General features: G+C 32.9%; 1 long non-coding RNA gene across 1 annotated transcript; it reads right to left on the reverse strand.

Moving 5' to 3' along the window:
• Positions 1-316: 316 nt before the first annotated feature.
• On the reverse strand, positions 317-8,267 carry LOC127128308 (uncharacterized). The gene is made up of 3 exons (XR_007805839.1): positions 8,026-8,267; positions 5,032-5,565; positions 317-1,553 (listed from the first exon to the last, which is right to left on the reverse strand). It is a non-coding gene; the product is annotated as an uncharacterized LOC127128308 (long non-coding RNA).
• Between the last annotated feature and the right edge of the window lie 16,629 nt (positions 8,268-24,896).

The raw sequence follows: 24,896 nt of genomic DNA on the forward strand, positions 1-24,896 counted from the left end.
CTCAATATTTGTTATGGATTTGTGCAGTATTTACTACTTGTAACAAAACAATCACTTTGCATTTATTGTAAAAACCAAATGAAAAGAAGCAATAGAAGAACATTACCTGTAATGACCTCAAGACTCATTTTGATCTATTCATGACAAGAGCGTACATACCTTCCTACAAACACTCCGACGAACAAGTTAGTTATCACTTCAAAATAATCCTGGGAAATAAAAAGAGTAACATTTTAGAGTAAACAAAAAGACAAAATTATAACAACACATGATGTTATAAGCATAAAAGAGTGACATTGACCTTTATGGGAAGTATTTGAAAAAGGAAAAAGAACAACATACAGTTAGAAAGTCCTACCAAACCAAACATAGTATTTCTAGTTACCTTTGGATGATACCAACAAGTTAAAGTGACTTACTTTCTATGAGTGCATTATCTACAAACTTGTTTCTTCAAAAGTATCCATAGCATATTTCCCCGGAGAAATTACCATATCATCATTAGATTGAATTACCTCAATACCCAAAAAATATAGGAGTTTACCAAGGTCTTTCGTCTGAAATTGATTCGATAGATGTTATTCTCAAAATAATCTTTAGCTAGTGATGTTGGTTTGATCACACTCTTGGGGTTGAGAACCTTCCTAAGTTTGAACACGACCTCCAAAGATGTACCAATTGTATGCCCTGCAGCATCAACACCTTCATTTGTAACCTCAACGGCTGGCTCTCCCTATCAAATATGACCAAAAGAAACAGTGAAATCAAAACACAATACAACCCTTACCAGTATAATATAAAAAGAAAATGCGAGAAACTGCTCAATATTTGTTATGGATTTGTGCAGTATTTACTACTTGTAACAAAACAATCACTTTGCATTTATTGTAAAAACCAAATGAAAAGAAGCAATAGAAGAACATTACCTGTAATGACCTCAAGACTCATTTTGATCTATTCATGACAAGAGCGTACATACCTTCCTACAAACACTCCGACGAACAAGTTAGTTATCACTTCAAAATAATCCTGGGAAATAAAAAGAGTAACATTTTAGAGTAAACAAAAATACAAAATTATGACAACACGTGATGTTATAAGCATAAAAGAGTGACATTGACCTTTATGGGAAGTCTTTGAAAAAGGAAAAAGAACAACATACAGTTAGAAAGTCCTACCAAACCAAACATAGTATTTCTAGTTACCTTTGGATGATACCAACAAGTTAAAGTGACTTACTTTCTATGAGTGCATTATCTACAAACTTGTTTCTTCAAAAGTATCCATAGCATATTTCCCCGGAGAAATTACCATATCATCATTAGATTGAATTACCTCAATACCCAAAAAATATAGGAGTTTACCAAGGTCTTTTGTCTGAAATTTATTCGATAGATGTTATTCTCAAAATAATCTTTAGCTAGTGATGTTGGTTTGATCACACTCTTGGGGTTGAGAACCTTCCTAAGTTTGAACACGACCTCCAAAGATGTACCAATTGTATGCCCTGCAGCATCAACACCTTCATTTGTAACCTCAACGGCTGGCTCTCCCTATCAAATATGACCAAAAGAAACAGTGAAATCAAAACACAATACAACCCTTACCAGTATAATATAAAAAAGAAAATGCGAGAAACTGCTCAATATTTGTTATGGATTTGTGCAGTATTTACTACTTGTAACAAAACAATCACTTTGCATTTATTGTAAAAACCAAATGAAAAGAAGCAATAGAAGAACATTACCTGTAATGACCTCAAGACTCATTTTGATCTATTCATGACAAGAGCGTACATACCTTCCTACAAACACTCCGACGAACAAGTTAGTTATCACTTCAAAATAATCCTGGGAAATAAAAAGAGTAACATTTTAGAGTAAACAAAAAGACAAAATTATAACAACACATGATGTTATAAGCATAAAAGAGTGACATTGACCTTTATGGGAAGTATTTGAAAAAGGAAAAAGAACAACATACAGTTAGAAAGTCCTACCAAACCAAACATAGTATTTCTAGTTACCTTTGGATGATACCAACAAGTTAAAGTGACTTACTTTCTATGAGTGCATTATCTACAAACTTGTTTCTTCAAAAGTATCCATAGCATATTTCCCCGGAGAAATTACCATATCATCATTAGATTGAATTACCTCAATACCCAAAAAATATAGGAGTTTACCAAGGTCTTTCGTCTGAAATTGATTCGATAGATGTTATTCTCAAAATAATCTTTAGCTAGTGATGTTGGTTTGATCACACTCTTGGGGTTGAGAACCTTCCTAAGTTTGAACACGACCTCCAAAGATGTACCAATTGTATGCCCTGCAGCATCAACACCTTCATTTGTAACCTCAACGGCTGGCTCTCCCTATCAAATATGACCAAAAGAAACAGTGAAATCAAAACACAATACAACCCTTACCAGTATAATATAAAAAAGAAAATGCGAGAAACTGCTCAATATTTGTTATGGATTTGTGCAGTATTTACTACTTGTAACAAAACAATCACTTTGCATTTATTGTAAAAACCAAATGAAAAGAAGCAATAGAAGAACATTACCTGTAATGACCTCAAGACTCATTTTGATCTATTCATGACAAGAGCGTACATACCTTCCTACAAACACTCCGACGAACAAGTTAGTTATCACTTCAAAATAATTTTGGGAAATAAAAAGAGTAACATTTTAGAGTAAACAAAATGACAAAATTATAACAACACATGATGTTATAAGCATAAAAGAGTGACATTGACCTTTATGGGAAGTATTTGAAAAAGGAAAAAGAACAACATACAGTTAGAAAGTCCTACCAAACCAAACATAGTATTTCTAGATACCTTTGGATGATACCAACAAGTTAAAGTGACTTACTTTCCATGAGTGCATTATCTACAAACTTGTTTCTTCAAAAGTATCCATAGCATATTTCCCCGAAGAAATTACCATATCATCATTAGATTGAATTACCTCAATACCCAAAAAATATAGGAGTTTACCAAGGTCTTTCGTCTGAAATTGATTCGATAGATGTTATTCTCAAAATAATGCTTAGCTAGTGATGTTGGTTTGATCACACTCTTGGGGTTGAGAACCTTCCTAAGTTTGAACACGACCTCCAAAGATGTACCAATTGTATGCCCTGCAGCATGAACACCTTCATTTGTAACCTCAACGGCTGGCTCTCCCTATCAAATATGACCAAAAGAAACAGTGAAATCAAAACACAATACAACCCTTACCAATATAATATAAAAAAGAAAATGCGAGAAACTGCTCAATATTTGTTATGGATTTGTGCAGTATTTACTACTTGTAACAAAACAATCACTTTGCATTTATTGTAAAAACCAAGTGAAAAGAAGCAATAGAAGAACATTACCTGTAATGACCTCAAGACTCATTTTGATCTATTCATGACAAGAGCGTACATACCTTCCTACAAACACTCCGACGAACAAGTTAGTTATCACTTCAAAATAATTTTGGGAAATAAAAAGAGTAACATTTTAGAGTAAACAAAAAGACAAAATTATAACAACACATGATGTTATAAGCATAAAAGAGTGACATTGACCTTTATGGGAAGTATTTAAAAAGGAAAAAGAACAACATACAGTTAGAAAGTCCTACCAAACCAAACATAGTATTTCTAGTTACCTTTGGATGATACCAAAAAGTTAAAGTGACTTATTTTCTATGAGTGCATTATCTACAAACTTGTTTCTTCAAAAGTATCCATAGCATATTTCCCTGGAGAAATTACCATATCATCATTAGATTGAATTACCTCAATACCCAAAAAATATAGGAGTTTACGAAGGTCTTTCGTCTGAAATTTATTCGATAGATGTTATTCTCAAAATAATCTTTAGCTAGTGATGTTGGTTTGATCACACTCTTGGGGTTGAGAACCTTCCTAAGTTTGAACACGACCTCCAAAGATGTACCAATTGTATGCCCTGCAGCATCAACACCTTCATTTGTAACCTCAACGGTTGGCTCTCCCTATCAAATATGACCAAAAGAAACAGTGAAATCAAAACACAATACAACCCTTACCAATATAATATAAAAAAGAAAATGCGAGAAACTGCTCAATATTTGTTATGGATTTGTGCAGTATTTACTACTTGTAACAAAACAATCACTTTGCATTTATTGTAAAAACCAAATGAAAAAAAGCAATAGAAGAACATTACCTGTAATGACCTCAAGACTCATTTTGATTTATTCATGACAAGAGCGTACATACCTTCCTACAAACACTCCGACGAACAAGTTAGTTATCACTTCAAAATAATCCTGGGAAATAAAAAGACTAACATTTTAGAGTAAACAAAAATACAAAATTATGACAACACGTGATGTTATAAGCATAAAAGAGTGACATTGACCTTTATGGGAAGTCTTTGAAAAAGGAAAAAGAACAACATACAGTTAGAAAGTCCTACCAAACCAAACATAGTATTTCTAGTTACCTTTCGATGATACCAACATGTTAAAGTGACTTACTTTCTATGAGTGCATTATCTACAAACTTGTTTCTTCAAAAGTATCCATAGCATATTTCCCTGGAGAAATTACCATATCATCATTAGATTGAATTACCTCAATACCCAAAAAATATAGGAGTTTACGAAGGTCTTTCGTCTGAAATTTTATTCGATAGATGTTATTCTCAAAATAATCTTTAGCTAGTGATGTTGGTTTGATCACACTCTTGGGGTTGAGAACCTTCCTAAGTTTGAACACGACCTCCAAAGATGTACCAATTGTATGCCCTGCAGCATCAACACCTTCATTTGTAACCTCAACGGTTGGCTCTCCCTATCAAATATGACCAAAAGAAACAGTGAAATCAAAACACAATACAACCCTTACCAGTATAATATAAAAAAGAAAATGCGAGAAACTGCTCAATATTTGTTATGGATTTGTGCAGTATTTACTACTTGTAACAAAACAATCACTTTGCATTTATTGTAAAAACCAAATGAAAAAAAGCAATAGAAGAACATTACCTGTAATGACCTCAAGACTCATTTTGATTTATTCATGACAAGAGCGTACATACCTTCCTACAAACACTCCGACGAACAAGTTAGTTATCACTTCAAAATAATCCTGGGAAATAAAAAGAGTAACATTTTAGAGTAAACAAAAATACAAAATTATGACAACACGTGATGTTATAAGCATAAAAGAGTGACATTGACCTTTATGGGAAGTCTTTGAAAAAGGAAAAAGAACAACATACAGTTAGAAAGTCCTACCAAACCAAACATAGTATTTCTAGTTACCTTTGGATGATACCAACAAGTTAAAGTGACTTACTTTCTATGAGTGCATTATCTACAAACTTGTTTCTTCAAAAGTATCCATAGCATATTTCCCCGGAGAAATTACCATATCATCATTAGATTGAATTACCTCAATACCCAAAAAATATAGGAGTTTACCAAGGTCTTTCGTCTGAAATTTATTCGATAGATGTTATTCTCAAAATAATCTTTAGCTAGTGATGTTGGTTTGATCACACTCTTGGGGTTGAGAACCTTCCTAAGTTTGAACACGACCTCCAAAGATGTACCAATTGTATGCCCTGCAGCATCAACACCTTCATTTGTAACCTCAACGGCTGGCTCTCCCTATCAAATATGACCAAAAGAAACAGTGAAATCAAAACACAATACAACCCTTACCAGTATAATATAAAAAAGAAAATGCGAGAAACTGCTCAATATTTGTTATGGATTTGTGCAGTATTTACTACTTGTAACAAAACAATCACTTTGCATTTATTGTAAAAACCAAATGAAAAGAAGCAATAGAAGAACATTACCTGTAATGACCTCAAGACTCATTTTGATCTATTCATGACAAGAGCGTACATACCTTCCTACAAACACTCCGACGAACAAGTTAGTTATCACTTCAAAATAATCCTGGGAAATAAAAAGAGTAACATTTTAGAGTAAACAAAAAGACAAAATTATAACAACACATGATGTTATAAGCATAAAAGAGTGACATTGACCTTTATGGGAAGTATTTGAAAAAGGAAAAAGAACAACATACAGTTAGAAAGTCCTACCAAACCAAACATAGTATTTCTAGTTACCTTTGGATGATACCAACAAGTTAAAGTGACTTACTTTCTATGAGTGCATTATCTACAAACTTGTTTCTTCAAAAGTATCCATAGCATATTTCCCCGAGAAATTACCATATCATCATTAGATTGAATTACCTCAATACCCAAAAAATATAGGAGTTTACCAAGGTCTTTCGTCTGAAATTGATTCAATAGATGTTATTCTCAAAATAATGCTTAGCTAGTGATGTTGGTTTGATCACACTCTTGGGGTTGAGAACCTTCCTAAGTTTGAACACGACCTCCAAAGATGTACCAATTGTATGCCCTGCAGCATGAACACCTTCATTTGTAACCTCAACGGCTGGCTCTCCCTATCAAATATGACCAAAAGAAACAGTGAAATCAAAACACAATACAACCCTTACCAATATAATATAAAAAAGAAAATGCGAGAAACTGCTCAATATTTGTTATGGATTTGTGCAGTATTTACTACTTGTAACAAAACAATCACTTTGCATTTATTGTAAAAACCAAGTGAAAAGAAGCAATAGAAGAACATTACCTGTAATGACCTCAAGACTCATTTTGATCTATTCATGACAAGAGCGTACATACCTTCCTACAAACACTCCGACGAACAAGTTAGTTATCACTTCAAAATAATCTTGGGAAATAAAAAGAGTAACATTTTAGAGTAAACAAAAAGACAAAATTATAACAACACATGATGTTATAAGCATAAAAGAGTGACATTGACCTTTATGGGAAGTATTTAAAAAGGAAAAAGAACAACATACAGTTAGAAAGTCCTACCAAACCAAACATAGTATTTCTAGTTACCTTTGGATGATACCAACAAGTTAAAGTGACTTACTTTCTATGAGTGCATTATCTACAAACTTGTTTCTTCAAAAGTATCCATAGCATATTTCCCGGAGAAATTACCATATCATCATTAGATTGAATTACCTCAATACCCAAAAAATATAGGAGTTTACCAAGGTCTTTCGTCTGAAATTTATTCGATAGATGTTATTCTCAAAATAATCTTTAGCTAGTGATGTTGGTTTGATCACACTCTTGGGGTTGAGAACCTTCCTAAGTTTGAACACGACCTCCAAAGATGTACCAATTGTATGCCCTGCAGCATCAACACCTTCATTTGTAACCTCAACGGCTGGCTCTCCCTATCAAATATGACCAAAAGAAACAGTGAAATCAAAACACAATACAACCCTTACCAGTATAATATAAAAAAGAAAATGCGAGAAACTGCTCAATATTTGTTATGGATTTGTGCAGTATTTACTACTTGTAACAAAACAATCACTTTGCATTTATTGTAAAAACCAAATGAAAAGAAGCAATAGAAGAACATTACCTGTAATGACCTCAAGACTCATTTTGATCTATTCATGACAAGAGCGTACATACCTTCCTACAAACACTCCGACGAACAAGTTAGTTATCACTTCAAAATAATCCTGGGAAATAAAAAGAGTAACATTTTAGAGTAAACAAAAATACAAAATTATGACAACACGTGATGTTATAAGCATAAAAGAGTGACATTGACCTTTATGGGAAGTCTTTGAAAAAGGAAAAAGAACAACATACAGTTAGAAAGTCCTACCAAACCAAACATAGTATTTCTAGTTACCTTTGGATGATACCAACAAGTTAAAGTGACTTACTTTCTATGAGTGCATTATCTACAAACTTGTTTCTTCAAAAGTATCCATAGCATATTTCCCCGGAGAAATTACCATATCATCATTAGATTGAATTACCTCAATACCCAAAAAATATAGGAGTTTACCAAGGTCTTTCGTCTGAAATTGATTCGATAGATGTTATTCTCAAAATAATGCTTAGCTAGTGATGTTGGTTTGATCACACTCTTGGGGTTGAGAACCTTCCTAAGTTTGAACACGACCTCCAAAGATGTACCAATTGTATGCCCTGCAGCATCAACACCTTCATTTGTAACCTCAACGGTTGGCTCTCCCTATCAAATATGACCAAAAGAAACAGTGAAATCAAAACACAATACAACCCTTACCAATATAATATAAAAAAGAAAATGCGAGAAACTGCTCAATATTTGTTATGGATTTGTGCAGTATTTACTACTTGTAACAAAACAATCACTTTGCATTTATTGTAAAAACCAAGTGAAAAGAAGCAATAGAAGAACATTACCTGTAATGACCTCAAGACTCATTTTGATCTATTCATGACAAGAGCGTACATACCTTCCTACAAACACTCCGACGAACAAGTTCGTTATCACTTCAAAATAATCTTGGGAAATAAAAAGAGTAACATTTTAGAGTAAACAAAAAGACAAAATTATAACAACACATGATGTTATAAGCATAAAAGAGTGACATTGACCTTTATGGGAAGTATTTTAAAAAGGAAAAAGAACAACATACAGTTAGAAAGTCGTACCAAACCAAACATAGTATTTCTAGTTACCTTTGGATGATACCAACAAGTTAAAGTGACTTACTTTCTATGAGTGCATTATCTACAAACTTGTTTCTTCAAAAGTATCCATAGCATATTTCCCCGGAGAAATTACCATATCATCATTAGATTGAATTACCTCAATACCCAAAAAATATAGGAGTTTACCAAGGTCTTTCGTCTGAAATTGATTCGATAGATGTTATTCTCAAAATAATCTTTAGCTAGTGATGTTGGTTTGATCACACTCTTGGGGTTGAGAACCTTCCTAAGTTTGAACACGACCTCCAAAGATGTACCAATTGTATGCCCTGCAGCATCAACACCTTCATTTGTAACCTCAACGGCTGGCTCTCCCTATCAAATATGACCAAAAGAAACAGTGAAATCAAAACACAATACAACCCTTCCCAATATAATATAAAAAAGAAAATGCGAAAAACTGATCAATATTTGTTATGGATTTGTGCAGTATTTACTACTTGTAACAAAACAATCATTTTGCATTTATTGTAAAAACCAAATGAAAAGAAGCAATAGAAGAACATTACCTGTAATGACCTCAAGACTCATTTTGATCTATTCATGACAAGAGCGTACATACCTTCCTACAAACACTCCGACGAACAAGTTAGTTATCACTTCAAAATAATCATGGGAAATAAAAAGAGTAACATTTTAGAGTAAACAAAAATAAAAAATTATAACAACACATGATTTTATAAGCATAAAAGAGTGACATTGACCTTTATGGGAAGTCTTTGAAAAAGGAAAAAGAACAACATACAGTTAGAAAGTCCTGCCAAACCAAACATAGTATTTCTAGTTACCTTTGGATGATACCAACAAGTTAAAGTGACTTACTTTCTATGAGTGCATTATCTACAAACTTGTTTCTTCAAAAGTATCCATAGCATATTTCCCGGAGAAATTACCATATCATCTTTAGATTGAATTACCTCAATACCCAAAAAATATAGGAGTTTACCAAGGTCTTTCGTCTGAAATTGATTCGATAGATGTTATTCTCAAAATAATCTTTAGCTAGTGATGTTGGTTTGATCACACTCTTGGGGTTGAGAACCTTCCTAAGTTTGAACACGACCTCCAAAGATGTACCAATTGTATGCCCTGCAGCATCAACACCTTCATTTGTAACCTCAACGGCTGGCTTCCCTATCAAATATGACCAAAAGAAACAGTGAAATCAAAACACAATACAACCCTTACCAGTATAATATAAAAAAGAAAATGCGAGAAACTGCTCAATATTTGTTATGGATTTGTGCAGTATTTACTACTTGTAACAAAACAATCACTTTGCATTTATTGTAAAAACCAAATGAAAAGAAGCAATAGAAGAACATTACCTGTAATGACCTCAAGACTCATTTTGATCTATTCATGACAAGAGCGTACATACCTTCCTACAAACACTCCGACGAACAAGTTAGTTATCACTTCAAAATAATTGGGAAATAAAAAGATAACATTTTAGAGTAAACAAAAAGACAAAATTATAACAACACATGATGTTATAAGCATAAAAGAGTGACATTGACCTTTATGGGAAGTATTTTAAAAAGGAAAAAGAACAACATACAGTTAGAAAGTCCTACCAAACCAAACATAGTATTTCTAGTTACCTTTGGATGATACCAACAAGTTAAAGTGACTTACTTTCTATGAGTGCATTATCTACAAACTTGTTTCTTCAAAAGTATCCATAGCATATTTCCCGGAGAAATTACCATATCATTTTAGATTGAATTACCTCAATACCCAAAAAATATAGGAGTTTACCAACGTCTTCCGTCTGAAATTGATTCAATAGATGTTATTCTCAAAATAATGCTTAGCTAGTGATGTTGGTTTGATCACACTCTTGGGGTTGAGAACCTTCCTAAGTTTGAACACGACCTCCAAAGATGTACCAATTGTATGCCCTGCAGCATCAACACCTTCATTTGTAACCTCAACGGCTGGCTCTCCCTATCAAATATGACCAAAAGAAACAGTGAAATCAAAACACAATACAACCCTTACCAGTATAATATAAAAAAGAAAATGCGAGAAACTGCTCAATATTTGTTATGGATTTGTGCAGTATTTACTACTTGTAACAAAACAATCACTTTGCATTTATTGTAAAAACCAAATGAAAAGAAGCAATAGAAGAACATTACCTGTAATGACCTCAAGACTCATTTTGATCTATTCATGACAAGAGCGTACATACCTTCCTACAAACACTCCGACGAACAAGTTAGTTATCACTTCAAAATAATTTGGGAAATAAAAAGAGTAACATTTTAGAGTAAACAAAATGACAAAATTATAACAACACATGATGTTATAAGCATAAAAGAGTGACATTGACCTTTATGGGAAGTATTTGAAAAAGGAAAAAGAACAACATACAGTTAGAAAGTCCTACCAAACCAAACATAGTATTTCTAGTTACCTTTGGATGATACCAACAAGTTAAAGTGACTTACTTTCTATGAGTGCATTATCTACAAACTTGTTTCTTCAAAAGTATCCATAGCATATTTCCCGGAGAAATTACCATATCATCATTAGATTGAATTACCTCAATACCCAAAAATATAGGAGTTTACCAAGGTCTTTCGTCTGAAATTGATTCGATAGATGTTATTCTCAAAATAATCTTAGCTAGTGATGTTGGTTTGATCACACTCTTGGGGTTGAGAACCTTCCTAAGTTTGAACACGACCTCCAAAGATGTACCAATTGTATGCCCTGCAGCATCAACACCTTCATTTGTAACCTCAACGGCTGGCTCTCCCTATCAAATATGACCAAAAGAAACAGTGAAATCAAAACACAATACAACCCTTACCAATATAATATAAAAAGAAAATGCGAGAAACTGCTCAATATTTGTTATGGATTTGTGCAGTATTTACTACTTGTAACAAAACAATCACTTTGCATTTATTGTAAAAACCAAATGAAAAGAAGCAATAGAAGAACATTACCTGTAATGACCTCAAGACTCATTTTGATCTATTCATGACAAGAGCGTACATACCTTCCTACAAACACTCCGACGAACAAGTTAGTTATCACTTCAAAATAATCTTGGGAAATAAAAAGAGTAACATTTTAGAGTAAACAAAAGACAAAATTATAACAACACATGATGTTATAAGCATAAAAGAGTGACATTGACCTTTATGGGAAGTATTTTAAAAAGGAAAAAGAACAACATACAGTTAGAAAGTCCTACCAAACCAAACATAGTATTTCTAGTTACTTTTGGATGATACCAACAAGTTAAAGTGACTTACTTTCTATGAGTGCATTATCTACAAACTTGTTTCTTCACAAGTATCCATAACATATTTCCCTGGAGAAATTACCATATCATCATTAGATTGAATTACCTCAATACCCAAAAAATATAGGAGTTTACGAAGGTCTTTCGTCTGAAATTTATTCGATAGATGTTATTCTCAAAATAATCTTTAGCTAGTGATGTTGGTTTGATCACACTCTTGGGGTTGAGAACCTTCCTAAGTTTGAACACGACCTCCAAAGATGTACCAATTGTATGCCCTGCAGCATCAACACCTTCATTTGTAACCTCAACGGTTGGCTCTCCCTATCAAATATGACCAAAAGAAACAGTGAAATCAAAACACAATACAACCCTTACCAGTATAATATAAAAAAGAAAATGCGAGAAACTGCTCAATATTTGTTATGGATTTGTGCAGTATTTACTACTTGTAACAAAACAATCACTTTGCATTTATTGTAAAAACCAAATGAAAAGAAGCAATAGAAGAACATTACCTGTAATGACCTCAAGACTCATTTTGATCTATTCATGACAAGAGCGTACATACCTTCCTACAAACACTCCGACGAACAAGTTAGTTATCACTTCAAAATTCCTGGGAAATAAAAAGAGTAACATTTTAGAGTAAACAAAAATACAAAATTATGACAACACGTGATGTTATAAGCATAAAAGAGTGACATTGACCTTTATGGGAAGTCTTTGAAAAAGGAAAAAGAACAACATACAGTTAGAAAGTCCTACCAAACCAAACATAGTATTTCTAGTTACCTTTGGATGATACCAAAAAGTTAAAGTGACTTATTTTCTATGAGTGCATTATCTACAAACTTGTTTCTTCAAAAGTATCCATAGCATATTTCCCCGGAGAAATTACCATATCATCATCAGATTGAATTACCTCAATACCCAAAAAATATAGGAGTTTACCAAGGTCTTTTGTCTGAAATTTATTCGATAGATGTTATTCTCAAAATAATCTTTAGCTAGTGATGTTGGTTTGATCACACTCTTGGGGTTGAGAACCTTCCTAAGTTTGAACACGACCTCCAAAGATGTACCAATTGTATGCCCTGCAGCATCAACACCTTCATTTGTAACCTCAACGGCTGGCTCTCCCTATCAAATATGACCAAAAGAAACAGTGAAATCAAAACACAATACAACCCTTACCAGTATAATATAAAAAGAAAATGCGAGAAACTGCTCAATATTTGTTATGGATTTGTGCAGTATTTACTCATTGTAACAAAACAATCACTTTTCATTTATTGTAAAAACCAAATGAAAAGAAGCAATAGAAGAACATTACCTGTAATGACCTCAAGACTCATTTTGATCTATTCATGACAAGAGCGTACATACCTTCCTACAAACACTCCGACGAACAAGTTAGTTATCACTTCAAAATAATCCTGGGAAATAAAAAGAGTAACATTTTAGAGTAAACAAAAAGACAAAATTATAACAACACATGATGTTATAAGCATAAAAGAGTGACGTTGACCTTTATGGGAAGTATTTGTAAAAGGAAAAAGAACAACATACAGTTAGAAAGTCCTACCAAACCAAACATAGTATTTCTAGTTACCTTTGGATGATACCAACAAGTTAAAGTGACTTCCTTTCTATGAGTGCATTATCTACAAACTTGTTTCTTCAAAAGTATCCATAGCATATTTCTTAGGAGAAATTATCATATCATCATTAGATTGAATTACCTCAATACCCAAAAAATATAGGAGTTTACCAAGGTCTTTCGTCTGAAATTGATTCAATAGATGTTATTCTCCAAATAATGCTTAGCTAGTGATGTTGGTTTGATCACACTCTTGGGGATGAGAACCTTCCTAAGTTTGAACACGACCTCCAAAGATGTACCAATTGTATGCCCTGCAGCATGAACACCTTCATTTGTAACCTCAACGGCATGCTCTCCCTATCAAATATGACCAAAAGAAACAGTGAAATCAAAACACAATAAAACCCTTACCAATATAATATAAAAAAGAAAATGCGAGAAACTGCTCAATATTTGTTATGGATTTGTGCAGTATTTACTACTTGTAACAAAACAATCACTTTGCATTTATTGTAAAAACCAAATGAAAAGAAGCAATAGAAGAACATTACCTGTAATGACCTCAAGACTCATTTTGATCTATTCATGACAAGAGCGTACATACCTTCCTACAAACACTCCGACGAACAAGTTAGTTATCACTTCAAAATATTCCTGGGAAATAAAAAGAGTAACATTTTAGAGTAAACAAAAATACAAAATTATGACAACACGTGATGTTATAAGCATAAAAGAGTGACATTGACCTTTATGGGAAGTCTTTGAAAAAGGAAAAAGAACAACATACAGTTAGAAAGTCCTACCAAACCAAACATAGTATTTCTGTTACCTTTGGATGATACCAAAAAGTTAAAGTGACTTATTTTCTATGAGTGCATTATCTACAAACTTGTTTCTTCAAAAGTATCCATAGCATATTTCCCCGGAGAAATTACCATATCATCATCAGATTGAATTACCTCAATACCCAAAAAATATAGGAGTTTACCAAGGTCTTTCGTCTGAAATTTATTCGATAGATGTTATTCTCAAAATAATCTTTAGCTAGTGATGTTGGTTTGATCACACTCTTGGGGTTGAGAACCTTCCTAAGTTTGAACACGACCTCCAAAGATGTACCAATTGTATGCCCTGCAGCATCAACACCTTCATTTGTAACCTCAACGGCTGGCTCTCCCTATCAAATATGACCAAAAGAAACAGTGAAATCAAAACACAATACAACCCTTACCAGTATAATATAAAAAAGAAAATGCGAGAAATTGCTCAATATTTGTTATGGATTTGTGCAGTATTTACTCATTGTAACAAAACAATCACTTTTCATTTATTGTAAAAACCAAATGAAAAGAAGCAATAGAAGAACATTACCTGTAATGACCTCAAGACTCATTTTGATCTATTCATGACAAGAGCGTACATACCTTCCTACAAACACTCCGACGAACAAGTTAGTTATCACTTCAAAATAATCCTGGGAAATAAAAAGAGTAACATTTTAGAGTAAACAAAAAGACAAAATTATAACAACACATGATGTTATAAGCATAAAAGAGTGACATTGACCTTTATGGGAAGTATTTAAAAAGGAAAAAGAACAACATACAGTTAGAAAGTCCTACCAAACCAAACATAGTATTTCTAGTTACCTTTGGATGATACCAACAAGTTAAAGTGACTTACTTTCTATGAGTGCATTATCTACAAACTTGTTTCTTCAAAAGTATCCATAGCATATTTCCCCGGAGAAATTACCATATCATCATTAGATTGAATTACCTCAATACCCAAAAAATATAGGAGTTTACCAAGGTCTTTCGTCTGAAATTGATTCAATAGATGTTATTCTCAAAATAATGCTTAGCTAGTGATGTTGGTTTGATCACACTCTTGGGGTTGAGAACCTTCCTAAGTTTGAACACGACCTCCAAAGATGTACCAATTGTATGCCCTGCAGCATGAACACCTTCATTTGTAACCTCAACGGCTGGCTCTCCCTATCAAATATGACCAAAAGAAACAGTGAAATCAAAACACAATACAACCCTTACCAATATAATATAAAAAAGAAAATGCGAGAAACTGCTCAATATTTGTTATGGATTTGTGCAGTATTTACTACTTGTAACAAAACAATCACTTTGCATTTATTGTAAAAACCAAGTGAAAAGAAGCAATAGAAGAACATTACCTGTAATGACCTCAAGACTCATTTTGATCTATTCATGACAAGAGCGTACATACCTTCCTACAAACACTCCGACGAACAAGTTAGTTATCACTTCAAAATAATCTTGGGAAATAAAAAGAGTAACATTTTAGAGTAAACAAAAAGACAAAATTATAAAACACATGATGTTATAAGCATAAAAGAGTGACATTGACCTTTATGGGAAGTATTTGAAAAAGGAAAAAGAACAACATACAGTTAGAAAGTCCTACCAAACCAAACATAGTATTTCTAGTTACCTTTGGATGATACCAACAAGTTAAAGTGACTTACTTTCTATGAGTGCATTATCTACAAACTTGTTTCTTCAAAAGTATCCATAGCATATTTCCCGGAGAAATTACCATATCATCTTTAGATTGATTACCTCAATACCCAAAAAATATAGGAGTTTACCAAGGTCTTTCGTCTGAAATTGATTCGATAGATGTTATTCTCAAAATAATCTTTAGCTAGTGATGTTGGTTTGATCACACTCTTGGGGTTGAGAACCTTCCTAAGTTTGAACACGACCTCCAAAGATGTACCAATTGTATGCCCTGCAGCATCAACACCTTCATTTGTAACCTCAACGGCTGGCTCTCCCTATCAAATATGACCAAAAGAAACAGTGAAATCAAAACACAATACAAACCTTACCAATATAATATAAAAAAGAAAATGCGAGAAACTGCTCAATATTTGTTATGGATTTGTGCAGTATTTACTACTTGTAACAAAACAATCACTTTGCATTTATTGTAAAAACCAAATGAAAAGAAGCAATAGAAGAACATTACCTGTAATGACCTCAAGACTCATTTTGATCTATTCATGACAAGAGCGTACATACCTTCCTACAAACACTCCGACGAACAAGTTAGTTATCACTTCAAATAATCTTGGGAAATAAAAAGATTAACATTTTAGAGTAAACAAAAAGACAAAATTATAACAACACATGATGTTATAAGCATAAAAGAGTTACATTGACCTTTATGGGAAGTATTTGAAAAAGGAAAAAGAACAACATACAGTTAGAAAGTCCTACCAAACCAAACATAGTATTTCTAGTTACCTTTGGATGATACCAACAAGTTAAAGTGACTTACTTTCTATGAGTGCATTATCTACAAACTTGTTTCTTCAAAAGTATCCATAGCATATTTCCCCGGAGAAATTACCATATCATTAGATTGAATTACCTCAATACCCAAAAAATATAGGAGTTTACCAAGGTCTTTCGTCTGAAATTGATTCGATAGATGTTATTCTCAAAATAATCTTTAGCTAGTGATGTTGGTTTAATCACACTCTTGGGGTTGAGAACCTTCCTAAGTTTGAACACGACCTCCAAAGATGTACCAATTGTATGCCCTGCAGCATCAACACCTTCATTTGTAACCTCAACGGCTGGCTCTCCCTATCAAATATGACCAAAAGAAACAGTGAAATCAAAACACAATACAACCCTTCCCAATATAATATAAAAAAGAAAATGCGAAAAACTGATCAATATTTGTTATGGATTTGTGCAGTATTTACTACTTGTAACAAAACAATCATTTTGCATTTATTGTAAAAACCAAATGAAAAGAAGCAATAGAAGAACATTACCTGTAATGACCTCAAGACTCATTTTGATCTATTCATGACAAGAGCGTACATACCTTCCTACAAACACTCCGACGAACAAGTTAGTTATCACTTCAAAATAATCTTGGGAAATAAAAAGAGTAACATTTTAGAGTAAACAAAAAGACAAAATTATAACAACACATGATGTTATAAGCATAAAAGAGTGACATTGACCTTTATGGGAAGTATTTGAAAAAGGAAAAAGAACAACATACAGTTAGAAAGTCCTACCAAACCAAACATAGTATTTCTAGTTACCTTTGGATGATACCAACAAGTTAAAGTGACTTACTTTCTATGAGTGCATTATCTACAAACTTGTTTCTTCAAAAGTATCCATAGCATATTTCCCCGGAGAAATTACCATATCATCTTAGATTGAATTACCTCAATACCCAAAAAATATAGGAGTTTACCAAGGTCTTTCGTCTGAAATTGATTCGATAGATGTTATTCTCAAAATAATCTTTAGCCAGTGATGTTGTTTTGATCACACTCTTGGAGTTGAGAACCTTCCTAAGTTAGAACACGACCTCCAAAGATGTACCAATTGTATGCCCTGCACCATCAACACCTTCATTTGTAACCTCAACGACTGGCTTTCCCTATCAAATATGACCAAAAGAAACAGTGAAATCAAAACACAATACAACCCTTACCAGTATAATATAAAAAAGAAAATGCGAGAAACTGCTCAATATTTGTTATGGATTTGTGCAGTATTTACTACTTGTAACAAAACAATCACTTTGCTTTTATTGTAAAAACCAAATGAAAAGAAGCAATAGAAGAACATTACCTGTAATGACCTCAAGACTCATTTTGATCTATTCATGACAAGAGCGTACATACCTTCCTACAAACACTCCGACGAACAAGTTAGTTATCACTTCAAAATAATCTTGGGAAATAAAAAGAGTAACATTTTAGAGTAAACAAAAAGACAAATTATAACAACAAATGATGTTATAAGCATAAAAGAGTGACATTGACCTTTATGGGAAGTCTTTAAAAAGGAAAAAGAACAACATACAGTTAGAAAGTCCTACCAAACCAAACATAGTATTTCTAGTTACCTTTGGATGATACCAACAAGTTAAAGTGACTTACTTTCTATGAGTGCATTATCTACAAACTTGTTTCTTCAAAAGTATCCATAGCATATTTCCCCGGAGAAATTACCATATCATCTTTAGATTGAATTACCTCAATACCCAAAAAATATAGGAGTTTACCAAGGTCTTTCGTCTGAAATTGATTCGATAGATGTTATTCTCAAAATAATCTTTAGCTAGTGATGTTGGTTTGATCACACTCTTGGGGTTGAGAACCTTCCTAAGTTTGAACACGACCTCCAAAGATGTACCAATTGTATGCCCTGCAGCATCAACACCTTCATTTGTAACCTCAACGGCTGGCTCTCCCTATCAAATATGACCAAAAGAAACAGTGAAATCAAAACACAATACAACCCTACCAGTATAATATAAAAAAGAAAATGCGAAAAACTGCTCAATATTGTTATGGATTTGTGCAGTATTTACTACTTGTAACAAAACAATCACTTTGCATTTATTGTAAAAACCAAATGAAAAGAAGCAATAGAAGAACATTACCTGTAATGACCTCAAGACTCATTTTGATCTATTCATGACAAGAGCGTACATACCTTCCTACAAAAACTCCGACGAACAAGTTAGTTATCAGTTCAAAATAATCCTGGGAAATAAAAAGAGTAACATTTTAGAGTAAACAAAAATACAAAATTATAACAACACATGATGTTATAAGCATAAAAGAGTGACATTGACCTTTATGGGAAGTCTTTGAAAAAGGAAAAAAGAACAACATACAGTTAGAAAGTCCTGCCAAACAAAACATAGTATTTCTAGTTACCTTTGGATGATACCAACAAGTTAAAGTGACTTACTTTCTATGAGTGCATTATTTACAAACTTGTTTCTTCAAAAGTATCCATAGCATATTTCCGAAGAAATTATCATATCATCTTTAGATTGAATTACCTCAATACCCAAAAAATATAGGAGTTTACCAAGGTCTTTCGTCTGAAATTGATTCGATAGATGTTATTCTCAAAATAATCTTTAGCTAGTGATGTTGTTTGATCACACTCTTGGGGTTGAGAACCTTCCTAAGTTTGAACACGACCTCCAAAGATGTACCAATTGTATGCCCTGCAGCATCAACACCTTCATTTGTAACCTCAACGGCTGGCTTTCCCTATCAAATATGACCAAAAGAAACAGTGAAATCAAAACACAATACAACCCTTACCAGTATAATATAAAAAGAAAATGCGAGAAACTGCTCAATATTTGTTATGGATTTGTGCAGTATTTACTACTTGTAACAAAACAATCACTTTGCATTTATTGTAAAAACCAAATGAAAAGAAGCAATAGAAGAACATTACCTGTAATGACCTCAAGACTCATTTTGATCTATTCATGACAAGAGCGTACATACCTTCCTAAAAACACTCCGACGAACAAGTTAGTTATCACTTCAAAATAATCTGGGAAATAAAAAGAGTAACATTTTAGAGTAAACAAAAAGACAAAATTATAACAACACATGATGTTATAAGCATAAAAGAGTGACATTGACCTTTATGGGAAGTATTTAAAAAGGAAAAAGAACAACATACAGTTAGAAAGTCCTACCAAACCAACATAGTATTTCTAGTTACCTTTGGATGATACCAACAAGTTAAAGTGACTTACTTTCTATGAGTGCATTATCTACAAACTTGTTTCTTCAAAAGTATCCATAGCATATTTCCCCGGAGAAATTACCATATATCTTTAGATTGAATTACCTCAATACCCAAAAAATATAGGAGTTTACCAAGGTCTTTCGTCTGAAATTTATTCGATAGATGTTATTCTCAAAATAATCTTTAGCTAGTGATGTTGGTTTGATCACACTCTTGGGGTTGAAAATATTTGTTATGGATTTGTGCAGTATTTACTACTTGTAACAAAACAATCACTTTGCATTTATTGTAAAAACCAAATGAAAAGAAGCAATAGAAGAACATTACCTGTAATGACCTCAAGACTCATTTTGATCTATTCATGACAAGAGCGTACATACCTTCCTACAAACACTCCGACGAACAAGTTAGTTATCACTTCAAAATAATCTGGGAAATAAAAAGAGTAACATTTTAGAGTAAACAAAAAGACAAAATTATAACAACACATGATGTTATAAGCATAAAAGAGTGACATTGACCTTTATGGGAAGTCTTTGAAAAAGGAAAAAGAACAACATACAGTTAGAAAGTCCTACCAAACCAAACATAGTATTTCTAGTTACCTTTGGATGATACCAACAAGTTAAAGTGACTTACTTTCTATGAGTGCATTATCTCAAACTTGTTTCTTCAAAAGTATCCATAGCATATTTCCCGGAGAAATTATCATATATCTTTAGATTGAACTACCTCAATACCCAAAAAATATAGGAGTTTACCAAGGTCTTTCGTCTGAAATTTATTCGATAGATGTTATTCTCAAAATAATCTTTAGCTAGTGATGTTGGTTTGATCACACTCTTGGGGTTGAGAACCTTCCTAAGTTTGAACACGACCTCCAAAGATGTACCAATTGTATGCCCTGCAGCATCAACACCTTCATTTGTAACCTCAACGGCTGGCTCTCCCTATCAAATATGACCAAAAGAAACAGTGAAATCAAAACACAATACAACCCTTACCAGTATAATATAAAAAAGAAAATGCGAGAAACTGCTCAATATTTGTTATGGATTTGTGCAGTATTTACTACTTGTAACAAAACAATCACTTTGCATTTATTGTAAAAACCAAATGAAAGAAGCAATAGAAGAACATTACCTGTAATGACCTCAAGACTCATTTTGATCTATTCATGACAAGAGCGTACATACCTTCCTACAAACACTCCGACGAACAAGTTAGTTATCACTTCAAAATAATCCTGGGAAATAAAAAGATTAACATTTTAGAGTAAACAAAAAGACAAAATTATAACAACACATGATGTTATAAGCATAAAAGAGTGACATTGACCTTTATGGGAAGTATTTGAAAAAGGAAAAAGAACAACATACAGTTAGAAAGTCCTACCAAACAAACATAGAATTTCTAGTTACCTTTGGATGATACCAACAAGTTAAAGTGACTTACTTCTATGAGTGCATTATCTACAAACTTGTTTCTTCAAAAGTATCCATAGCATATTTCCCCGGAGAAATTACCATATCATCTTTAGATTGAATTACCTCAATACCAAAAAAATATAGGAGTTTACCAAGGTCTTTCGTCTGAAATTTATTCGATAGATGTTATTCTCAAAATAATCTTTAGCTAGTGATGTTGGTTTGATCACACTCTTGGGGTTGAGAACCTTCCTAAGTTTGAACACGACCTCCAAAGATGTACCAATTGTATGCCCTGCAGCATCAACACCTTCATTTGTAACCTCAACGGCTGGCTCTCCCTATCAAATATGACCAAAAAAACAGTGAAATCAAAACACAATACAACCCTTACCAGTATAATATAAAAAAAAAAATGCGAAAAACTACTCAATATTTGTTATGGATTTGTGCAGTATTTACTACTTGTAACAAAACAATCACTTTGCATTTATTGTAAAAACCAAATGAAAAGAAGCAATAGAAGAACATTACCTGTAATGACCTCAAGACTCATTTTGATCTATTCATGACAAGAGCGTACATACCTTCCTACAAACACTCCGACGAACAAGTTAGTTATCACTTCAAAATAATCTTGGGAAATAAAAAGAGTAACATTTTAGAGTAAACAAAAAGACAAAATTATAACAACACATGATGTTATAAGCATAAAAGAGTGACATTGACCTTTATGGGAAGTATTTTAAAAAGGAAAAAGAACAACATACAGTTAGAAAGTCCTACCAAACCAAACATAGTATTTCTAGTTACCTTTGGATGATACCAACAAGTTAAAGTGACTTACTTTCTATGAGTGCATTATCTACAAACTTGTTTCTTCAAAAGTATCCATAGCATATTTCCACGGGAAATTACCATATCATCTTTAGATGGAATTACTCAATACCCAAAAAATATAGGAGTTTACCAAGGTCTTTCGTCTGAAATTTATTCGATAGATGTTATTCTCAAATAATCTTTAGCTAGTGATGTTGGTTTGATCACACTCTTGGGGTTGAGAACCTTCCTAAGTTTGAACACGACCTCCAAAGATGTACCAATTGTATGCCCTGCAGCATCAACACCTTCATTTGTAACCTCAACGGCTGGCTCTCCCTATCAAATATGACCAAAAGAAACAGTGAAATCAAAAACAATACAACCCTTCCAGTATAATATAAAAAAGAAAATGCGAGAAAACTGCTCAATATTTGTTATGGATTTGTGCAGTATTTACTACTTGTAACAAAACAATCACTTTGCATTTATTGTAAAAACCAAATGAAAAAGCAATAGAAGAACATTACCTGTAATGACCTCAAGACTCATTTTGATCTATTCATGACAAGAGCGTACATACCTTCCTACAAACACTCCGACGAACAAGTTAGTTATCACTTCAAAATAATCTTGGGAAATAAAAAGAGTAACATTTTAGAGTAAACAAAAAGACAAATTATAACAACACATGATGTTATAAGCATAAAAGAGTGACATTGACCTTATGGGAAGTCTTTGAAAAAGGAAAAAGAACAACATACAGTTAGAAAGTCGTACCAAACCAAACATAGTATTTCTAGTTACTTTGGATGATACCAACAAGTTAAAGTGACTTACTTTCTATGAGTGCATTATCTACAACTTGTTTCTTCAAAAGTATCCTAGCATATTCTCCCGGAGAAATTACCATATCATCTTAGATTGACTACCTCAATACCCAAAAAATATAGGAGTTTACCAAGGTCTTTCGTCTGAAATTTATTCGATAGATGTTATTCTCAAAATAATCTTTAGCTAGTGATGTTGGTTTGATCACACTCTTGGGGTGAGAAACCTTCCTAAGTTTGAACACGACCTCCAAGATGTACCAATTGTATGCCTGCAGCCATCAACACCTTCATTTGTAACCTCAACGGCTGGCTCTCCCTATCAAATATGACCAAAAGAAACAGTGAAATCAAAACACAATACAAACCTTACCAGTATAATATAAAAAAGAAAATGCGAGAAACTGCTCAATTTGTTATGGATTTGTGCAGTATTTACTACTTGTAACAAAACAATCACTTTGCATTTATTGTAAAAACAAAATGAAAAGAAGCAATAGAAGAAGATTACCTGTAATGACCTCAAGACTCATTTTTGATCTATTCATGACAAGAGCGTACATACCTTCTACAAACACTCCGACGAACAAGTAGTTATCACTTCAAAATAATCTGGGAAATAAAAAGAGTAACATTTTAGAGTAAACAAAAGACAAATTATAACAACACATGATGTTATAAGCATAAAAGAGTGACATTGATTATGGGAAGTTTTGAAAAAGGAAAAAGAACAACATACAGTTAGAAAGTCCTACCAAACCAAACATAGTATTTCTAGTTACCTTTGGATGATACCAACAAGTTAAAGTGACTTACTTCTATGAGTGCATTATCTACAAATTGTTTCTTCAAAAGTATCCATAGCTATTTTCCCGGAAGAAATTACCATATCATCTTTAGATTGAATTACCTCAATACCAAAAAATATAGGAGTTTACCAAGGTCTTTCGTCTGAAATTGATTCGATAGTGTTTCTCAAAATAATCTTTAGCTAGTGATGTTGGTTTGATCACACTCTTGGGGTTGAGAACCTTCTAATTGAACACGACCTCCAAAGATGTACCAATTGTATGCCCTGCAGCATCAACACCTTCATTTGTAACCTCAACGGCTGGCTTTCCCTATCAAATATGACCAAAAGAAACAGTGAAATCAAAACACAAATACAACCCTTACCAGTATAATATAAAAAAGAAAATGCGAGAAAAGCTCAATATTGTTATGGATTTGTGCAGTATTTACTACTTGTAACAAAACAATCACTTTGCATTTATTGTAAAAACCAAATGAAAAGAAGCAATAGAAGAACATTACCTGTAATGACCTCAAGACTCATTTTGATCTATTCATGAAAGAGCGTACATACCTTCCTACAAACACTCCGACGAACAAGTTAGTATCACTTCAAAATAATCTTGGAAATAAAAAGAGTAACATTTAGAGAGTAAACAAAAAGACGAAATTATAACAACACATGATGTTATAAGCATAAAAGAGTGACATTGACCTTTATGGGAAGTCTTTGAAAAAGGAAAAGAACAACATACAGTAGAAAGTCCTACCAAACCAAACATAGTATTCTAGTTACCTTTGGATGATACCAACAAGTTAAAGTGACTTACTTTCTATGAGTGCATTACTACAAACTTGTTTCTTCAAAAGTATCCATAGCATATTTTCCGGAGAAATTACCATATCATCTTTAGATTGAACTACCTCAATACCAAAAAATATAGGAGTTTAC

The sequence above is a fragment of the Lathyrus oleraceus genome, chromosome 3 (assembly GCF_024323335.1).
Source record: "Lathyrus oleraceus cultivar Zhongwan6 chromosome 3, CAAS_Psat_ZW6_1.0, whole genome shotgun sequence".
NCBI classification, from domain to species: Eukaryota; Viridiplantae; Streptophyta; class Magnoliopsida; order Fabales; family Fabaceae; genus Lathyrus; species Lathyrus oleraceus.